The following is a 22246-nucleotide window of genomic DNA, read 5'->3' as shown; positions in this document are numbered from 1 at the left end:
GATTGCCTTGTTCGTTGTGCTGAGCACCTCCTTCGAAGGACCCAAAAATGGGAACAAGAGTGCTCAGGTTTATCCCGAACACCCCAGCACTCATGGCATGGGGGCAGAAGCCGACGACTAGCCATCTCTCAGATTTGATAAACAGCCGAACAGAAGGTAATATTTTAAATTCAAACAAGATGCATAGCACATATAAACAAGTTTTCATGAATACAGGATTACACGAGCGGGTTTACTCAAATATTGTATCTTTGGTACACTCGTCCGCTACGAGACGGGCACCCTTCAGGACACCCTCATAGTACATCTCGGGGTGGCGATGCTCCTTGCCCGCCGGTGGCCCTTCCTTAATCAGCTTCACGACATCCAGCTTGGCCCATTGCACCTTCACACGGGCGAAAGCCCGGCGTGCACCTTCGATGCAGACAGACCACTTGATGACTTCCAGCCGTGGGCAGGAATCCACAAGCCGCCTCACCAGGCAGAAGTAGCTATTGGGAAGGGCGTCGCCAGGCCACATCCGGACTATAAAGCCCTTCATGGCCTGTTCGGTCGCCTTGTGTAGCTCGACCAGCTGCTTTAGCTAGTCGCTCACGGGCACCGAGTGTTCGGCCCCAGTATACTGAGACCAGAACAACTTCTCCATTGAGCTTCCCTCCTCGGCCTTGTAAAACTATGCGGCATCCGACACGCTGCGGGGCAAATCTGCGAACGCTCCTGGAGAGCTCCGGATTCGGGTAAGTAACAAGTAATTTACTTTCACATGCTTGCTCTGTGATAACCCACAAGTATAGGGGATCACAAAAGCTTTTGAGGGTAGAGTATTCAACCCAAATTTATTGATTCGACACAAGGGGAGCCAAAGAATATTCTCAAGTATTAGCAGCTGAGTTGTCAATTCAACCACACCTGGAAACTTAGTATCTGCAGCAAAGTGTTTAGTAGCAAAGTAATATGATAGTGGTGGTAGCAGCAACAAAAGTGAAGACAGCAAAAGTAATGTATTTGGTATTTTGTAGTGATTGTAACAGTAGCAGCGGGAAAGTAAATAAGCGAGAACCAATATATGGAAAACTCATAGGCACCGGATCAGTGATGGATGATTATGCCGGATGCGGTTCATCATGTAACAGTCATAACATAGGGTGACACGGAACTAGCTCCAATTCATCAATGTAATGTAGGCATGTATTTCGTATATAGTCATACGCGCTTATGGAAAAGAACTTGCATGACATCTTTTGTCCTACCCTCCCGTGGCAGCGGGGTCCTATTGGAAACTAAGGGATATTAAGGCCTCCTTTTAATAGAGAACCGGAACAAAGCATTAGCACATAGTGAATACATGAACTCCTTAAACTATGGTCATCACCGGGAGTGGTCTCAATTATTGTCACTCGGATAATAACACATAGTAGGTGACTATAGACTTGCAAGATAGGATCAAGAACTCACATATATTCATGAAAACATAATAGGTTCATATCTGAAATCATGGCACTCGGGCCCAAGTGACAAGCATTAAGCATAGCAAAGTCATAGCAACATCAATCTCAGAACATAGTGGATACTAGGGATCAAAACCTAACAAAACTAACTCGATTACATGATAAATCTCATCCAACCCATCACCGTCCAGCAAGCCTACGATGGAATTACTCACGCACAACGATGAGCATCATGAAATTGGTGATGGAGGATGGTTGATGACGACGACGGTGACGAATCCCCCTCCTCGGAGCCCCGAACAGACTCCAGATCAGCCCTCCTGAGAGGTTTTAGGGCTTGGTAGCGGCTCCGTATCGTAAAACGCGATGATTTCTTCTCTCTGATTTTTTTCTCTCCGAAAGAAAATATATAGAGTTGGAGTTGGCGTCGGAGGGCATCCAGGGGGCCCACGAGGTAGGGGGCGCGCCCTAGGGGGGGCGCCCCCACCCCCGTGGACAGGGTGTGGCCCCCCTGGTCTTCATGTTTGGCGAGGATTTTTTATTATTTTTTCTAAGATGTTCCATGGAGTTTCAGGTCATTCCGAGAATATTTGTTTTCTGCACATAAAACAACACCATGGCAATTCTGCTGAAAACAGCGTCAGTCCGGGTTAGTTCCATTCAAAGCACACAAGTTAGAGTCCAAAACAAGGGCAAAAGTGTTTGGAAAAGTAGATACGACGGAGACGTATCAACTCCCCCAAGCTTAAACCCTTGCTTGTCCTCAAGCAATTCAGTTGACAAACTGAAAGAAAGAAAGAAAAACTTTTACAAACTCTGTTTGCTCTTGTTGTTGTAACTATGTCAAGCCAGCATTCAAGTTTTCAGCATAGATCATAACTAACCACATTTGCAATAATTCTCAGGTCTCATAATTACTCATATCAATAACATGATCAACTAGCAAGCCATAAAAATAAATCTCGGATGACAACACTTTCTCAAAACAATCGTAATATGATATAACAAGATGGTATCTCGCTAGCCCTTTCTGAGACCGCAAAACATAAATGCAGAGCACCCTTAAAGATCAAGGACTGACTAGACATTGTAATTCATGGTAAAAGAGATCCAACCATAGTCACACCCAACATAGATTAATAGTGATGAATGCAAATGACAGATGTGCTCTCCCGCTAGTGTTTTTAATAAGAGGGTGATGACTCAACATAAAAGTAAATGGATAGGCCCTTCGCAGAGGGAAGCAGGGATTTGTAGAGGTGCCAGAGCTCGGTTTTGAAATAGAGATAAATTGTATTTTTACTGGTATACTTTCATTGTCAACATAACAACTAAGAGATGGCGATATCTTCCATGCTAAACACATTATAGGCGGTTCCCAAACAGAATGGTAAAGTTTATACCCCCCCTCCACCAACAAGCATCAATCCATGGCTTGCTCGAAACAACGAGTGCCTCCAACATACATCAGGTCCCAGGGGGAGTTTTGTTTGCAATTAATTTTGATTTAGTTTGCATAAAGCATGGGAGTGGGCATCCCGGTGACCAGCCATTTTCTCTTGAGTGAGGAGCGGAGTCCACTCCTCTTGAGAATAACCCGCCTAACACGGAAGATAAGGACATCCTTGGTTGATACATGAGCTATTCGAGCATACAAAACAGAATGTTTATTTGAAGGTGTAGAGTTTGGCACATACAAATTTACTTGGAACGGCAGGTAGATACCGCATATAGGAAGGTATGGTGGACTCATCTGGAATAACTTTGGGGTTTGAGGGATTGGATGCACAAGCAGTATTCCCACTTAGTACAAGTGAAGGCTAGCAAAAGACTGGGAAGCGACCAACTAGAGAGCGACAACAGCCATGTACATGCATTAAAATTAATAAACATTGGATGCAAGCATGAGTAGGATATAATCTACCATGAACATAAATATCGTAAAGGCTATGTTGATTTTGTTTCAACTACATGCGTGAACATGTGCCAAGTCAAGTCACTTAAACCATTCAAAGGAGGATACCACCCCATCATACCACATGATAATCATCGCAATAGCATGTTGGTCACACAAGGTAAATCATTATAACTCATAGCTAATCAAGCATGGCACAAGCAACTACAATCTCCAATTGTCATTGCAAACATGTTTATTCATAATAAGCCGAATCAAGAACGAGGGACTCATCATATTTACAAAAAGAAAAGAGGTCGAGTTCATACCAGCTTTTATCATCTCAGTCAGTCCATCATATATCATCATAATTGCCTTTCACTTGCACGACCAAACGGTGTGAATAATAATAAGAGTGCACGTGCATTGGACTAAGCTGGAATCTACGAGCATTCAATAAACAGGAGAAGTCAAGGCAATATGGGCTCTTGGTTAAATCAACAATAATGCATATAAGAGCCACTTCAACAATTTAATTATGGTCTTCTCCTACTGACCCCCAAAGAAAAGAAAAGAAATAAAACTATTTACACGGGAAAGCTCCCAACAAGCAAAAGAAGAACGGGAAATATTTTTGGGTTTTCTTTTTAATTATTACTACTACAGCAAAAAAATAAACTACTACTAATTTTTTTGGTTTTTCTTAAGGTTTAACAAACACACAAGAAGAAAGAAGGAAAAATAAAATAAACTAGCATGGATATTACAGCAAAAAAGTATGAGCACCGACATCTAGCACGAGTGTGTGTGAACATAAATGTAATGTCGGTGAGAAATACGTACTCCCCCAAGCTTAGGATTTTGGCTTAAATTGGTCTATGGCCACGACTGGCCTGGCTGATATCCATAATAATAGTTGTTGGGGTCGTACTATGATGAGGAAGAACAAGGCTCCGATTGCCACTGGCTGGCAATCATCTCCGGATCCCACGTATAGTTAGACTGCCGTGAAGGATCAAATTGTGGTTCCGGTTCTGGCTCCTCGGCTGGTGCAGGGTTCCGGTAGGCGTGAATAGCCGTCAACGGAACAAGGTACGTGCCTACAGTCAAATCAAACAAAGAAGGAGCAGGCAGGATAATAGTCTCAGGATGATGTTTGTTAAAGAACAATTGATATTTAAGCTCTCCTGCCCTATTCTTAACAATAAAATCATGTGCCACTATACTTTTATGATCTAGATAAACACGGGGCAGCACCTTTTCTTCCTTCTCAGCATTCCTAATAGGTATGTTAAAATGTACGGCTAGGCGTGTAGCATAAATGCCTCCAAAGATGGGGCGTTTGGTACGATTCATACTTAACCGTCTAGCAATAATACCGCCCATACTAAAAGTGTTATCACTGTATAAACCGTGAAGCAGAATAATTATATCAGGGATACTAAGGTTTCCACAGTTTCCGCGTCCAATTAAACAACGACTAGCAAATAATGCAAAGTAACGTAAAACAGGAAAATGTATGCTAGTGATTCGTGCATCGGAAACCTTCCTAGTTTCTCCTACAGTGATAGTATCAATAAACCCAACCACATCATCATGATGTGGTTCTTCTGTCTTGCCCTCAAAAGGACTAAACAAATCCGACAAAAATCATAAAGTGACATCTCCTTATGCTCATCATATAAATGAAACTCCACCGTAGGTGGTGAGTTCCTAGAATGAAAATGAAAGTTTTGCACAAAGGTATTTGTGAGTAAGAGATACTGATTGCATTGGTCGTGGAGGAAAGCGGTGAGGCCTGCATTGTGAGCCAATTCATGAAAATCTTCATAGATATCGGCTACTCTCAAGAAATCATCAGAAGGCCATTCACATGCCCGAATCTCCGCGGTGCACGGCAAAAGTGGCTGGAACTCGTGCTTGAGTTGGTTTTTCGGGTTTGTGTGAGACAGAGGAAGAAGATGGGTGCTGGGATAAGTGGAGGCAGGCCACCGTGGGCCCACGAGGCAGGGGGCGCGCCCTAGAGGGTGGGGGAGTGCCCACCACCCTCGTGGCCAGGTGGCAGCTCCTCCCGTGGTAATTTTTGCACAGTAAATCCTCAAATATTCCCAAAAAAATCATATTAAATTGGTATGGCATTCTGAGGACTTTTATTTTCGGGATATTTTTACATTGCACGGATAAGTCAGGAAATAGATAGAAAAATACCATTTTTACTTTATTTCTACTAATTAACAGAAAATATAGAGAGGGTATAGAAGGTTGTGCTTCTAGTTTCATCCATCTCATGCTCATCAAAAAGAATCCACTAACAAGGTTGATCAAGTCTTCTTAACAAACTCATTCCGATAATCATGAAACCGGAGAAATTTCGAATAACACTAGGTTACCTCAACGGGGATATGCACATCCCCAATAATAAGTATATCATATTTATTTTTGACAATAGGAAGAGGAAATTCAAAACCTCCAATTATAATCGATGGAATTTTTCCAATGGAGTTGATACTATGAACTTGAGGTTGTTTCCTCGGGAAGTGTACCGTATGCTCATTACCATTAACATGAAAAGTGACATTGCCTTTGTTGCAATCAATAACAGCCCCTGCAGTATTAAGAAAAAGTCTTCCAAGAATAACAAAGTCCGTTAAAATAGTAACGTTTGCAACCACAACAGGCACATCCTCACAGATACCGACAGGTATAGCAGTTGATTTATCAGCCATTTGCAAAGATATTTCAGTAGGTGTCAGCTTATTCAAGTCAAGTCTATGATATAAAGAGAGAGGCATAACACTAACACCGGCTCCAAGATCACATAAAGCAGTTTTAATATAATTTCTTTTAATGGAGCAGGGTATAGTAGGTACTCCGGGATCTCCAAGTTTCTTTGGTATTCCACCCTTAAAAGTATAATTAGCAAGCATGGTGGAAATCTCAGCTTCTGGTATCTTTTTTTTAGTAATGATATCCTTCATATATTTAGCATAAGGATTTGTTTTGAGCACATCAGTTAATCGCATACGCAAAAAGATAGGCCTAATCATTTCAGCAAAGCGCTCAAAATCCTCATCATCCTTTTTCTCGGATGGTTTTGGAGTAAAAGGCATGGGTTTCTGAACCCAAGGTTCCCTTTCTTTACCATGTTTCCTAGCAACAAAGTCTCTTTTATCATAACGTTGATTCTTTGATTGTGGGTTATCAAGATCAATAGCAGGTTCAATTTCTACATCATTATCATTACTAGGTTGAGCATCATCATGAACATCATCATTAATATTTTCATTAGGTTCATGTTCATTACCAGATTGTGTTTTAGCATCAGACATAGAGATATTTTTTGGATTATCAGGTGTTTCAGCAATAGGTTCACTAGAAGTTTGCATAGTTCTATTATTTTTCTTTTTCTTCTTTCTAGAAGAACTAGGAACATCAATATTATTTCTCTGAGAATCTTGCTCGATTCTCTTAGGGTGGCCTTCAGGATACAAAGGTTCCTGAGTCATTCTACCAGTTCTAGTAGCCACTGTAACAGCATAATCATTTTTCTTACTATTCATTTCATCAAGCACTTCTTTTTGAGCCTTAAGTACTTGTTCTACTTGAGTGGTAACCATACAAGCATGTTTGCCAATAAGTTTAAGTTCACCTTTAATATTAGCCATATAATCACCCTAGCGTCTAATCATATAAGCATTTTCTTTTAATTGTCTACCAAAATAAGCATTGAAGTTGTCTTGCTTAAACATAAAATTATCAAACTCATCCAAGCATTGGCTAGCAATTTTAGTAGGAGGGACTTCAGCTTTATCATACCTATAGAGAGAATTTACCTTTACTACCTGTGTTGGGATATCGAGATCAGGAGGTTCTTCAATAAAAAAAGAATTGGGATCATATGTTTCTTCAACATGCGGTATATTAAGACCATGTATTTATTCAATAGGAGGCAAATTCTTAACATCTTCAGCTTTAATACCTTTTTCTTTCATAGATTTCTTTGCCTCTTGCATATCTTCGGGACTGAGGAATAGAACACCTCTCTTCTTCGGAGTTGGTTTAAGAATAGGCTCAGTAATTGGAGTAGGAGTTGGCTCAGGAGCTGGCTCAGCAGGTGCCCAATTATTTTCATTTGTCAACATATTATTCAATAGAATTTCAGCTTCATCCGGTGTTCTTTCCCTAAAAAGAGAACCAACACAACTATCCAGGTAATCTCTGGAAGCATCGGTTAGTCCATTATAAAAGATATCAAGGATTTCAGGTTTCTTAAGAGGATGATCAGGCAAAGCATCAAGTAACTTGAGAAGCCTCCCCCAAGCTTGTGGGAGACTCTCTTCTTTAATTTGCACGAAGTTGTATATTTCCCTCAAAGCAGCTTGTTTCTTATGAGCAGGGAAATATTTAGCAGAGAAGTAATAAATCATATCCTGGGGACTACGCACATAACCAGGATCAAGAGAATTAAACCATATCTTAGCATCACCCTTTAATGATAATGGAAATATTTTGAGTATATAAAAGTAACGCGATCTCTCATCATTAGTGAACAGGGCAGCTATATCATTTAACTTAGTAAGATGTGCCACAATAGTTTCAGATTCATAGCCATAAAACGGATCAGATTCCACCAAAGTAATTATATCAGGATCAACAGAGAATTCATAATCCTTATCAGGAACACAAATAGGTAAAGTAGCAAAAGCAGGGTCGGGTTTCATTTTATCTCTAAGTGATTCTTTGTTCCATTTAACTAATAACCTCTTAAGCTCATATCTATCTCTGCAAGCTAAAATAGCGGCAGAAGATTCCATATCAAAAAGATAACCCTCAGGGATAACAGGCATATTTTCATCATCACTATCATCATCGTATTCAGATTCAATAATTTCTTTTTCTCTAGCCCTAGCAATTTGTTCATCAAGAAATTCACCAAGGGGCACAATAGTATCAGGTATAGAAGCAGTTTCATCATAAGTATCATGCATAGCAGAAGTGGCATCATCAATAACAAGCGGCATATCAGAACGAATAGCAGAAGCAGGTGTAGGTGTCGCAAACTTACTCATAACAGAAGGTGAATCAAGTGTAGAGCTAGATGGCAGTTCCTTACCTCCACTCGTAGTTGAGGGATAGATCTTGGTTTTTGGATCTCTCAAGTTCTTCATAGTGATAATCAGATATAAATCCCAAGTGACCCAAAGAATAGAGCTACGCTCCTGTAACGCCCTTGATGCGGCTATATCTCCCACGTGTCGAAGCACGACTTAGAGGCATAACCGCATTGAAAGCAATGTCGCAAGTGAGGTAATCTTCGCAAACAACCCATGTAATACAATAAGGGAAAAAAGATACATAGTTGGCTTACAATCGCTACTTCACACAATTACATGAATAAAGCATTACAACATCCAAATACAATCAAGGTCCGACTACGGAACCAAAATAAAGAAGAACCCCAAAAGCGACAAAGGTCCCCGATCGACCCCAACTGGGCTCCACTACTGATCTGCTAGAACGAAACAACACAAAGGACAAGATCTTCATCGAGCTCCTCCTGAGCTTGGTTGCGTCACCTGCTCGGTTCAATGGCAACTGCAAACTAGTTTTGGAAGTATCTGTGAGTCACGGGGACTCAGCAATCTCGCACCCTCGCGATCAAGACTATTTAAGCTTATGGGAAAGGTAAAGGTATGAGGTGGAGCTGCAGCAAGCGACTAGCATGTATGGTGGCTAACATACGCAAATGAGAGCGAGAGGAGAAGGCAAAGCACGGTCGATAAAAGTATGATGAAGAAATGATCCTAGAACAACCTACGTCAAGCATAACTCCAACACCGTGTTCACTTCCTGGACTCCGCCGGAAAGAGACCATCACGGCTACACACGCGGTTGATGTATTTTAATTAAGATCAATTTCAGGTTTTCTACAACCGGACATTAACAAATTCCCATCTGCCCATAACCGTGGGCACGGCTTTCGAAAGTTCAAATCCCTGCAGGGGTGTCCCAACTTAGCCCATGACAAGCTCTCACGGTCAATGAAGGAATAGACCTCCTCCCGAGACATTCCGATCAGACTCGGTATCCCGGTTCTACAAGACATCCTCGACAATGGTAAAACAAGTCCAGCAAAGCCGCCGGATGCGCCGACATCCTGATGGGAGCTGCACATATCTCGTTCTCAGGGCAACACCGGATAGGTCAAGCTACGAGTAAAACCAGCCCTCAAGTTTCCTCAAGGTGGCCCCGCAGGCTGCCCCTTTCGGACCAACACTTAGACAAGCACTGGTCCGGGGGGGGGGTTAAAATAAAGATGACCCTTGGGCTGGCCTAACCCAAGGGAAGAAGGCTAGGTGGAGAATGGTAAAACCAAGGTTGGGCCATGCTGGAGGAGTTTTATTCAAAGCGAACTGTCAAGGGGTTCCCATTATAACCCAACCGCGTAAGGAACGCAAAAATCCGGGAACATAACACTGATATGACGGAAACTAGGGCGGCAAGAGTGGAACAAAACACCAGGCATAAGGCCGAGCCTTCCACCCTTTACCAAGTATATATATGCATTAATTAAATAAGATATATTGTGATATCCCAACAAGTAAACATGTTCCAACAAGGAACAACATCTCCATGTTCCAACATGGAACAAACTTCAATCTTCACCTGCAACTAACAATGCTATAAGAGGGGCTGAGCAAAGCGGTAACATAGCCAATCAACGGTTTGCTAGGACAAGGTGGGTTAGAGGCTTGGTTCAACAATATGGGAGGCATGATAAGAAAGTGGTAGGTATCGCAGCATAGGCATAGCAAAAGAGCGAGCATCTAGCAAAGCAAAGATAATAGTGATTTCGAGGGTATGATCATCTTGCCTGAAATCCCGCAAGGAAGAAGAACGAGTCCATGAAGAAGACAAACGGATGTAGACGAACGGGTCCTCACAACGCGACATTATCGGAACCAACCCGAAGAAGCAAACACCGGAAAAGAAGCACACAACATAGTAAACAACCAACACATGAACATGGTATGATATGCGGGATGCGGTATGCGATGCATATGCATGATTTGACAAGGAATGTCTGAACCTGGCCTCAACATGTAAATCCAAGTGTGCCACTGGAAAGGTGAGATGATTTCGGTTGAAATCGATATAAAGAACGCCGGAATCGGAGACACGGTTTGGAAATGGCAAGCAATACAAATATGGCACCGGTCTGCGATATACAGCAAGTAGCCATCTAAATGCAACAAGATGAACATGCTACAGCACCCAAACATGGCAACAAAATACATGGCAGGGATCCATTCATAATGCGTGACAAAAGATGAACACTGAGCTACGGCCAATTCATCCATTAACAGGTTCAAACAAGCATGGCAAAAATGCATTTGGTAAACAGATCTCAGACTTAGTGAAATTAACACTTGTCTGAAATTTCAGATCAGATAGCACTCTTCGGAGCATGAAAACAATATGCTACAGGATCTGAACATGGCAAAGTAAGGCATGGCATGGAGCTACTCAAAGAGCTTAACAAAAGTCCCTTAGTGACCTTGAGCCAAAAGGGATCGGAAAATACAATTGGAAGCATGTGAACATGGCAAAACATAATCAGTTCTCAGACTTAGTAAAAACTGGAGCATGCTGATAACAGATATCAAGTAGACATGTTTACGAGCTTGATGCACTCACTACAGAGCATGTCATGACAACCTAAGCATACACCCATCAAGAATACACATTATACAAGCTAGACATGGCAAGAACAATAACATAGCATGCACGGATCAACTACAACATCCTCGGCAAAATTGCTAACAAGTAGACAATCTTCCCAGATTCACGAAATGACAAAAGTAGAGCTCGATTGACTCAAGCTAGGGTGCTCCATAATTACAAACAAAGACAAGGATGGATAGAGCACTACAATATTAACAAATCATCCTTACTGATCATCCTCCAAAGAGGCACGGATCACTAGGAAACAACATGAACATATGGCATATTGATAAGAACAGCTCAAGGACTTAGTGGAATTGCTAAGTCCCTGAAATCAGCATTAACGAATGCACCACTTTGCAAGCTTGTGCTAGTCACCACACACATCACAAAAAATACATGGGTTGCACCTCTGGATAGATGGCAAAACATATAACAAAACACATGTAGAGCTTAGGGGCATATCATGCACACAATAATCATGGCAAAAATGACAAATATCTAAATGGAGCAGCAGATCTGACAATTATCTCAAATAGCACTCTTATAACAGCATTTTGGGCATCAATATGAGCCCAAATGAAAATGATGCAATGAGATGAAATGATGTACTCTCTGAGGCGAACATTTTGATATGCGATATGCTCAAATCGGAGTTACGGCTGCAAAGTTGTGACATGATGAACATGGGCATTTGAAACTGGAAATTTCGGGGACTTAGTAGAAATTCAGTGAGCGTCGAATAGTTAAAACGCGCACGCGCGGGATATAGCGGGCGCTCACCCAATGGGCTCAGCCCAGGACGGGGAAGGATGGGCAGATCAGACCGGACTTGGCGCTGCGCTGGGCCGAGGAAGCTGGGCCGGCCCACGCGGTCCACGAGCGCGAGGGGGAAGGCGGCCCACGAGCGGACGCTCGTCGTCCTCCTCGGAAGGATCCGAGCGAGGCCATGGCGGCGCCGGCGACGGAAGGCAAGGCGACAAGCACCGTAGCAGGTTTGGCCGGCCGGCGATGGGAACGGGCAGATCCGGCCAGCCACTTGTCGAATCCGGTGATGGTAGGGCTTGGCTCGGGCTCTGACAACGTGGGGAAGAGACGGACGGGCGGAGCTCCAAGCTCCGGCGGCGGAATCCGGCGGCCCGGGCAGCAGTAAGGAAGCAGGGAGGCCGGGGCGATGGGGAGGCACCGGGGAGCAGCGCTGCGGGCTGGCCGGGCGACGATACTTGCTCCGGGGGCACGGATGCCGAGGCAAAACGGCGGCGAACTCTGGCCGGCGAGGTGCGCGGCCTCCGGCAACGTCCGGCACGGCGGCGGATGGGGCGCTCGGGGATGGTGGTTGCAGGTGAGGCGCGGGTGGATCCGGCGGCCCGGCGCGGTCCCGAGTGGGCTGGAGATGGGCCTGGCGGGCCCGTGCGGCGATGTGGGCGCCCCTGATGATGTGGCGGCACGGGACTGGTTGCACGCAGCGGCGGTGATGATGTGGCGGCCTCCCATTGGACGGAGCGACGTGTCCGGCGGGGTGGACATGTCCGGCGCGGCGAGGACGCGTCCGGATGTGCGGTGGAGGAGTGGATCTAGGGTTAGACCGCGAAATTCGGAAGAGATCACATATTTATAGATAGAGGGAGCTAGGAGAGTCCAAATGAGGTGCAGTTTTCGGCCACGCGATCGTGATCGAATGACCGAGATGATGGAGGAGGTTTAGGTGGGTTTTGGGCCACTTTGGAAGGGTGTTGGGCTGCAACACACACGAGGCCTTTTCGGTCCCTCGGTTAACCGTTGGAGTATCAAACGAAGTCCAATTGGCACGAAACTTGACAGGCGGTCTATTGGTAGTAAACCAAGGCCGCATGACAAGTCTCGGTCCAATCCGGGAATGTTTAATACACACACATGAAAGAAAGGTAGAAATGACCACCGGAGGAGATAGGAGCGCCGGGATGCAAAACAGACAACGGGAAAAATGCTCGGATGCATGAGACAAACATGTATGCAAATGAAATGCACATGATGACATGATATGCAAAGCATGACACGCAAGCAATGACAAGGCAACAACAGCGAATAACTGGACGACACCTGGCACATCGGTCTCGGGGCATTACAGCTCCCCGGCAACGACGCCAGAAATTAGTCTTGATAACCCACAAGCATAGGGGATCGCAACAACTTTCGAGGGTAGAGTATTCAACCCAAATTTATTGATTCGACACAAGGGGAACCAAAGAATATTCTCAAGTATTAGCAGCTGAGTTGTCAATTCAACCACACCTGGAAACTTAGTATCTGCAACAAAGTGTTTAGTAGCAAAGTAATATGATAGTGGTGGTAGCAGCAACAAAAGTAAAGACAGCAACAAAGGGAAAGTAAATAAGCGAGAACCAGTATATGGAAAACTCATAGGCACCGGATCAGTGATGGATAATTATGCCGGATGCAGTTCATCATGTAACAGTCATAACATAGGGTGACACAGAACTAGCTCCAATTCATTAATGTAATGTAGGCATGTATTCCGTATATAGTCATACGTGCTTATGGAAAAGAACTTGCATGACATCTTTTGTCCTACCCTCCCGTGGTAGCGGGGTCCTATTGGTAACTAAGGGATATTAAGGCCTCCTTTTAATAGAGAACCGGAACAAAGCATTAGCACATAGTGAATACATGAACTCCTCAAACTATGGTCATCACCGGGAGTGGTCCCGATTATTGTCACTTCGGGGTTGCCGGATCATAACACATAGTAGTTGACTATAGACTTGCAAGATAGGATCAAGAACTCACATATATTCATGAAAACATAATAGGTTCAGATCTGAAATCATGGCACTCGGGCCCTAGTGACAAGCATTAAGCATAGCAAAGTCATAGCAACATCAATCTTAGAACATAGTGGATACTAGGGATCAAACCCTAACAAAACTAACTCGATTACATGATAAATCTCATCCAACCCATCACCGTTCAGCAAGCCTACAATGGAATTACTCACGCACGGCGGTGAGCATCATGAAATTGGTGATGGAGGATGGTTGATGATGACGACGGCGACGAATCCCCCTCTCCGGAGCCCCGAGAGGTTTTAGGGCTTGGCGGCGGCTCCGTATCGTAAAACGCGATGATTTCTTCTCTCTGAAAGCAAATATATAGAGTTGGAGTTGACGTCGGAGGGCATCCAGGGGGGCCACGAGGTAGGGGGCGCGCCCTAGGGGGGGGGCGCCCCCCACCCTCGTGGACAGGGTGTGGGCCCCCTGGTCTTCATCTTTGGCAAGGATTTTTTATTATTTTTTCTAAGATGTTCCGTGGAGTTTCAGGTCATTCCGAGAATATTTGTTTTCTGCACATAAAACAACACCATGGCAATTCTGCTGAAAACAGCGTCAGTCTGGGTTAGTTCCATTCAAATCACACAAGTTAGAGTCCAAAACAAGGGCAAAAGTGTTTGGAAAAGTAGATACAACGGAGACGTATCACTCTGCATAAAGAATGCCTTACCCGCCGCTATTTTCTTCATCGCCTCAATCTCCTGGAGGGGTTTTGGGCTTCAGCCTTGGCATTTTTCGCGCTTTCGAGGGCCGCGGCAAGCTCGGACTCTCGCGTCTTTGAGTCCCGCTCCAACGCCTGATGCTTCGACACGAGAGCTTGGAGCTCTTGCTGCACCTCGCCCACCCGTGCCTCCTGCCTTTCCCGCTCGGTGTGCTCCTTGCCCGCTTTGTCTTCGGCCTCGGATAGCGCTTGCTTCAGGGTCGCCACCTCGGTCGTGGCCCCTGGCAAATTGACGATGATCCTGTCATTTTGCAATCGCGTCTTCTTTTATATATACATATCTATAGACAGGGTATTACTTACCCTTGTTTTCCTCGAGCTGCCTCTTGGCAAGGCCGAGCTCTTTCTTGGACCCCTCGAGGTCCTGCTTCAATGCGGCAACCTCCGCAAGCTGTGCGGCAGAGGCCAGCAGCGAAGCCTGCATACGCATATAGACATACTTATGTTAGACTCCTGCGATATTGTTTGATCCTCTATTCGGCTTTTCTTTGTGAACACCGAACAGAGCATCAGGGGCTACTGTCTATGCGGTAATATTTACCTATATTTTAAATACTTACCTCAAAGCCTGTTAGAAGGCTGGCACAGGCTTCAGTCAGTCCGCTCTTAGCGGACTGAACCTTCTTGATCACCGCACTCATAATAGTGCGGTGCTCTTCGTCAATGGAAGCGTTGCGAAGCGCTCCCAGCAGATTGTCCGGTGCCTCTGGATGGGCAGAGGTCACCAGCCCAGGCATCTTGCCCCTCTTGGAAGGAGGCCGCCTGCCCGAGTCCGGAACCACTGGAGGTTCCGGCACGGTGTTCAGCTGAGGGCCGAACTCGGAGCCCTCGGGGGCTTTGCTCCTCCTGCTCCCGGAGCCCGGAAGGTCGCTTTGAGGCGCCTCCGGGACTGTCTCCCCTCGACCCAGTGCCTCTTGAGACAACACCTCGGCATTATTCGTAGGGCAAGGGGAGGTGGCGGTCGGAAGTGGATCGCTATCCATATCCGACGAGCCCAGGGAGCCGTCCGACGAGGATACGTCGATACGGGTTTGGGGCGGTCTGCACAATCATAATTTGGCGTTAGGAGAAGCAGTGCGACAAAGGAATGCTATGAGTTACTCTGGTATCCGAATACTTACGACTTCGCCAGGGGCTTGGCCCTGAGCTGCCACTCGTCTTCGCCTTCAGCGGCGGTGGTGGAGTAGTCCGGAAGGAGAGTCCTTCCCTTCTTGGACCCTTCGGCCCTCCCGGTAGGGGCGGCCTTCCTTTTCTTGTCTCCCCCGACTGGAGGGGGAACATCTTCATCTTCCTCCTTGTTTTCGAGGGAGGAGTGCGTCGCAGAGTTATCGGACGATAAGTCCGATAAACCCCGGCGTCGGGAACTCTTTCGGGTTCCCTTGGCCTTCTTGGTCTTCTCCGGCACCTTGTAAGGAGCCGGAGTCAGCATCTCCGTCAGGAGAGCGTCTGGAGTGTCTTCGGGCAGAGGGGCCGGACAGTTAATCTGCCCCGACGTCTCCACCCAGTCCTGTCAAAGGCATGGAGCTCAGACCCCGCACATGGTTAAGTTGGGGGAAATAAATATCCTACCGGATGTATAGAACTCACCGAATGCGCTTGGCGCTTCGCGCTTAGCCCGCGGTCCTCGGTGAGGGAGGGAGGGACCTCGGCGCCCTTGAACAGCACCTTCCAGACGTCCTTGTGCGTCATGTCGAAGAGCTCGCTCAGAGTCTGGTGCTGGGCCGGGTCGAACTCCCACAAGTTGAAGTCTCGTTGTTGACACGGGAGGATCCGGCGGATGAGCATGACCTGGACTATGTTGACAAGCTTGAGCTTCTTGTCTGTCATGTTCAGCATACATTTCTGGAGTCCGTCCAGCTCCACCAATGAACCCCACGACAAGCCCTTCCCTTTCCAGGAAGTGAGCCGTGTAGGGAATCCGGATCGAAACTCGGGGGCAGCCACCCATTTGGTCTCGCGCGGCTCGGTGATGTAGAACCACGCCGATTGCCACCCCTTTATGGTCTCCATAAAGGAGCCTTAAAGCCATATAACGTTGGGCATTTTCCCCACCATGGCTCCTCCGCATTCTGCTTGTTGGCCGCCCACCACCTTCGACTTGATATTGAAGGTCTTTAGCCATAGGCCGAAGTGGGGGCGGATGCGGAGGAAAGCCTCACAGACGACGATGAATGCCGAAATGTTGAGGGTGAAGTTTGGGGCCAGATCATGGAAGTCCAGCCCATAGTAGAACATGAGACCGCGGACGAATGGATGAAGGGGAAACCCCAGTCCACGGAGGAAGTGGTGGAGGAAAACTACCCTCTCATGAGGTTCCGGGGTAGGGACGATCTGCCCCGCAGCGGGCAGCCGATGCGCGATATTCGCGGCTAAGTATCCGGCTCCGCGCAGCTTTTTGATGTGTCCCTCCATAATGTAGGGAGCCATCCACTTGCCTCCCGCTCCGTACATGTTTGGAGAAGGTTGAGGAGAAAGATGTGGACTTGGGCGTTGGAGCTCGAGTGCGTGAGAATGGATGAGCAAGGAGGAAGAAGGCATGGGTAGAAAAAGGTTAAACCTTATCCCTTTATGAGGGCGGCCGAAACTATGTGCCCCCACTAGCCTGGTAAAACTCGCTTATCCCCCAAGCGCCGTAATCGATGGCGCGGTTGGGTTACCCATGCCCGTATTGATGAGAATCCCGTAATAAGGGGGACACGATCTCTGCCTCGCGTTATGTGCGGGGCTAGTTAAAGGAAACAGTTCGAGTAATCACCGGGCCATGGCACAATGTCGTATTGCCAAAACAAGTCAGAAAATTAGATTTGTGGAAATATTATTCTCTCTACGGTGGTATGTGGAACTTATTTTGCAGGGTCGGACACTATCCTTGTATTCAAATTCTTCCGTGGTATATCCGGAGGAGGAACCCGCCTTGCAATGCCAAAGACAACACTGCGCGCCGGACTCATCATCATTGAAGCCTGGTTCAGGGGCTACTGAGGGAGTCCGGGATTAGGGGGTCTCCGGACAGCCGGACTATATCCTTTGGCCGGACTGTTGGACTATGAAGATACAAGATTGAAGACTTCGTCCCGTGTCCGGATGGGACTCTCCTTGGCGTGGAAGGCAAGCTAGGCAATACGGATATGGATATCTCCTCCTTTATGACCGACCTTGTGTAACCCTGACCCTCTCCGGTGTCTATATAAACCGGAGGGTTTTAGTCCGTAGGACAACATACAATCATACCATAGGCTAGCTTCTAGGGTTTAGCCTCTCCGATCTCGTGGTAGATCAACTCTTGTAATACCCATATCATCAAGAATAAATCAAGCAGGACGTAGGGTTTTACCTCCATCAAGAGGGCCCGAACCTGGGTAAAACATCGTGTCCCTTGCCTCCTGTTACCATCCGCCTTAGACGCACAGTTCGGGACCCCCTACCCGAGGTCCGCCGGTTTTGACACTGACAGCGGCCGTCCTACCGCATCGACAGGTGCAACAAAGACGCTTGCTGCTCGTTCCCCGCCGGGCCGGTGGAGGCGTTGGCGGCAGGCAATGGGGCACGACGAGGTGGCCCGCCGATGGGAGCCGTCTGATCAACGTGGGTGGTGAGGGCAGCCCGGCGTTCAGCTCGAGCGTGGTGAGCGTCCGCAATGGAGACGACGGAGCGACGGAACAACGGAGCGCCGATCGACAAAAGGGAAGCTACGACGCACCCCTACCTGGCGGGCCAAATGTCGGATCTCGGGTTCCGTCAAACGCTCAAGGTTCGAACACTGGGGTGCGCGTGAAGTTCTTTCCCTCCTACATATCTACGCCCTAACTCTCTAAGATCTCGCGGATGAACTCGACGAACTCGCAACACAAAGACACAAGATTTATACTGGTTCGGGCCACCGTTGTGGTGTAGTACCCTACTCTAGTGTGGTGGTGGTGGATTGCCTCTTGGGCTAATGATGAACAGTACAAGGGGAAGAACAGCCTCCTGAGGTTGAGGTGTTCTTGTGCTTGGTGAACTTGTGTCATTTTTCGCTGCCTAGCTACGGTGGTGGCTAGCTCTATTTATAGAGGGCCCGGTCCTCTTCCCAAATATTGAGCGGAAAGGGAGCCAAAAATGGTGGCCAATTTGAAAGGGGACAGCTAGTACAAGCTATCCTGACAAAAGGTGGTCTTCGCCTGCCAAAGGTTCTGGTGTTGATGCCGTCCTGGGCTCCACGGTGACATCCGTCCTGCCATCCTACTGGTCTTGATCTCGTTGCACTGATATGGAAACCTTTGCCTGATGCCTCGGTACTTCGCGCCTGCGCTTGCCCCCTTAGCACCAAAGAGGAAACAAGGACACTACGCACGCTGACGCCCGCCTGGTCTCGATTGTCATGGCTCACGTCATGAGAGCCTTGGAAGATTCGCCCCGCCTTGATATCTCTGCTCCTCGCGAGGCAGCCTGGTGAGGCCGCTCCTGAGGAGGTCTTGCGTCATCCGCCTCGCGAGGCTTGGCCCCTCACGAGGGTCTTGAATGCTTTTGTTGATGAAGATGGACCGTACAGACCTGCCAGCCCAACCACGCCATGGGCCATAGGCAGGCAAGTCTGGGGACCCCCGTTCCCAGAACGCCGACATGTGCAATGTTTCGTTGGATTTTTACGTAATACAAATTTATATTGAAATTGTATTCAATCTGACAAGAAATTTCGGGATAAAAATATTTCGGATCCCATCAAAATGTGGGAAATTTTATTGAATTCTATTTTGAACGGTTAGTTGAAATTATTAATCGTTGTCCTAGCTAGAAAATGGGCTATACTTTTAACAAACTGTAAATGGGCTGTAGTAAATTCCATTCGAATTCAAAAATGGGCCGTACATTCTTACAAATCTCAAATGGGCTAGAAGTTCTGTGCCACACACTTGTGGGCCTACTAAGTTGACGCGTCCCCTAAAAAAAATAGTTGACGCGTATGCAAGGCTTTGTTAACTTATAGTCAACACACTGTTCTAGCAGAAGTGGCCGTTGGATGTCCATCCAATGGATGTCGTGCTTCTTCTTCAATCTCGGATATTCTAACTTCACCCGCCCAAAAAATGATTCCTCCCCCTGACATCTAGGGCGCAGCGTTTCAGAAGCTGACCTATGGGCCTACTAAGTTGACGCGTACCAAGGGCTTTGCCAATTTAGTCAATATAAACGATTCTAGCTGCAGTTATCGTACGATGACCATCCAACAGCCGTTGTGATTCTTCATCCTTTGGCCTTCTTGCTCCAACCGCCCAAAGCAGCGCCAGTCGTGCCACCTGCTCCTGCCTCCCGTGGCCGGCTATGCTGCCGCGGAGGCCTCACCTCCCCCTACCACTCCCACCGCTGACCAGGCCTTGCGGCGATGGTATCCTCACACCGTAGCCGAAGCAGTGAACCCTCGTACTCCTCTCCGCGTGGGCATCCACTGCCGCGTCTTCCCTGGCTCCGTGTCGTCCCCTTCCTAGGCCTCACCGTCATCCACCGCCTTGGTTCTCTCGGCGCGGCGTGGTCAATGTGGTCAATGACCGACTTCCATCGGAAGAGTACTGTACATGGAGATGTTGACAGCTGGGTCCACGGCCGCAGCAAGGAAGAGCCTCCTGATTACGCGGAAAATAATTATTCCTCCACCTGACAGCAGGGACCCACCGGAAGGGCCACCGTATTTCATGAAAAAATGTTTCCCCCCTGATTGCTGGGACCCCCTAGCTACATCTTCGCACGCAAGGAAGTGTGCCCATATTACAAGCAAAAAAATGATTCGCCCCTGACTGCTGGGACCCACCAGCTACATCTTCGCACGCAAGGAAGTGCCTGACAATCGGGACCCACCTGGTCGAAGCATACGTAGCTTTTTCATTCTGGTCGCGAACGTGTACGTACATACTGGTCGATGTAGAGGCGCGCATGTCCCGTAGTAGAGGCGCACATGTAGCATGTACACGTACGTACAATGGCCAGGGTGCAAGAAAGAAAATACGGCCACATACGTACATATGGGCGGGGTCTCGAACGCCTAGTCACGCATACGTACGGCCAGGGCTCGTGTACATGGTTGGGTCGGAACGGAGAAGCTGCACCGTCGTCGTGTGCATGGGGAGGCAGCAGAATGCGTCTTGTTCATCGGGAGGCAACGGAACGCGTGTTGTTCATCGGGAGCCAACCGGCTTGGACGGAACAGGCGATGAAAACGAGGCCCGGCGTACCGTAGAATGGAGGAAACGGCCTTGTGTTCGACCGGCCACGGTGGAAACGGGATCATGTTCATCGGGAGGGGTCTAGCGTACCGCAAAACGGAGGAAACAGACTTCTGTTGGACCTCCTATGGTCGAAACGGGGTCCTGTTGACTGGGAGGGGTGTGGCGTACCGCAAAATGGAGGAAACAGACTGGTGTTGGAGCGCTACGGTCAAAACGGGGGTTCTGTTCGTCGGGAGGGGTGTGGCGTACCGCAAAATGGGACTCCACGGGATACTATTCATCTCCACCGTCGAGCTCTCCAGCCTCCACGGGCTACTGTTCATCCACCGTTGAACTCCTCCAGCCTCCACCTGCGACTGTTCATCCACGGGCTCCTGTTCATCCAGCCTCCACCGGCTACTGTTCAACCAACCCTCTCCACGGGGTCCTGTTCAACCACCCTCCATGGGCTACTATTCATCCAGCCCTCCACCGGCTACTGTTCAACCAGCCCTCCACGGGGTCCTATTCATCCAGCCCACCACGGGGTCCTATTCATCCTTCGGCTCGATCGATCGGTGTATTGTTCATCCAGCGGCAATAGCCTCTACTACCATGGGTTCCTGTTCATCCAACCCCCATCGGGAACTATTCACCCAAACCCCCCAACAATGCTCACTGTTCATCCAGAGGCAGCATCGATCGGCTTCAGTTAGCAGCAGTAGCGAAGGAATCACTCGATCGGGTTCAGTTAACAGCCATCGATCGATCGCTCGGGTTTAGTAATGCGTAGCCTACAGTGCAATCACTTGGGTTCAGTTAGAGCCCAACGCCCTGCTCGGGTTCAGTTAGAGCGCAACGCCTCGCACACACGCGCGTACGTACGAGAGAAACGCGCATCGCTCGGCCCCCGACCACCCACCGCACCGGGAACTCCCCGATATTTGCTGCGCCCTCACTTCTACCATGGTTTTTTCCGTCATGGACGGCCCGAAGAATGTCATGCAGCTGCGTCTCCGGCCCGCCCAGGATGAAAAGCCCATTCTCTGTCATGATTTTTTGTGATAGAAGTAGGAGCCCACCACATCTATGATGATACCGGGTTTTGTCACAATTATCGTCATAGAAGTGTCATAAGTATGACAGACAAAAATTTCACTCGGCCCAAAATGTCACAGATGTGTCTTTATTTTGTAGTGTGGATCAATATCGTACCCCCTTGCCAAACTCATGGCAAGGTACATAATAGGTTCGGTACATAGCATATCATACTTTATAGAACCTATGGCTGAGCTATAGGGAATGACTTTCATTCCCTTTCTATTTTCTGACATGGTCATGTTTTGAGTCTTACTCAACTTTACACCTTGCAATACATGCAAGAACTCCTTCTTTGACTATTCCATTTTGAACTACTTCAAAATCTTGTCAAGGTATGTACTCATTGAAAA

Source organism: Triticum urartu, chromosome 3A (assembly GCF_056163025.1).
Source record: "Triticum urartu cultivar PI428250 chromosome 3A, HENAU_Tu73, whole genome shotgun sequence".
Classification (NCBI taxonomy): Eukaryota; Viridiplantae; Streptophyta; class Magnoliopsida; order Poales; family Poaceae; genus Triticum; species Triticum urartu.
Note: the sequence above shows the minus strand (reverse complement) of the source record.